Source organism: Theobroma umbraticum, unplaced genomic scaffold, assembly GCF_002168275.2.
Source record: "Theobroma umbraticum cultivar Fairchild unplaced genomic scaffold, ASM216827v3 scaffold_106.0, whole genome shotgun sequence".
NCBI lineage: Eukaryota > Viridiplantae > Streptophyta > Magnoliopsida > Malvales > Malvaceae > Theobroma > Theobroma umbraticum.
The window spans coordinates 157069-157399 of NW_018397276.1; the positions used below are offsets into that span (position 1 = coordinate 157069).

General features: G+C 38.7%; 1 pseudogene; it reads left to right on the top strand.

Moving 5' to 3' along the window:
* The window catches only part of LOC110427561 ((+)-delta-cadinene synthase isozyme XC14-like), a 21682-nt pseudogene that overhangs the window by 11116 nt on the left and 10235 nt on the right, over positions 1-331 (top strand).

Genomic DNA, 331 nt, shown 5'->3' on the forward strand with positions numbered 1-331 from the left:
TAATCTACTCCTAGGGGTTCGTCATAGCCTCTAGACATCTTAGTTTAGACACATGCAGCATAGGCCACCCATGTGGCTCACATCACAGCACAAAATCACAGACGATTCACATATATACATATGCACATATATTGTTCGCTAACCTAGCTTCATTCATTTAGGCATGCATATTTCATTCTAATACCATGGCAATGTATCTATCATGCATCACGCATTCCACTCATTTTATTTAAACCCACTTAAAATAACAAATTAGAAGCAATCCCACTACTAAGCTCAACTTTAGGCTCCAATTTTCCTCTAGCTCACCAACGTGTCCAATTGCTTCATT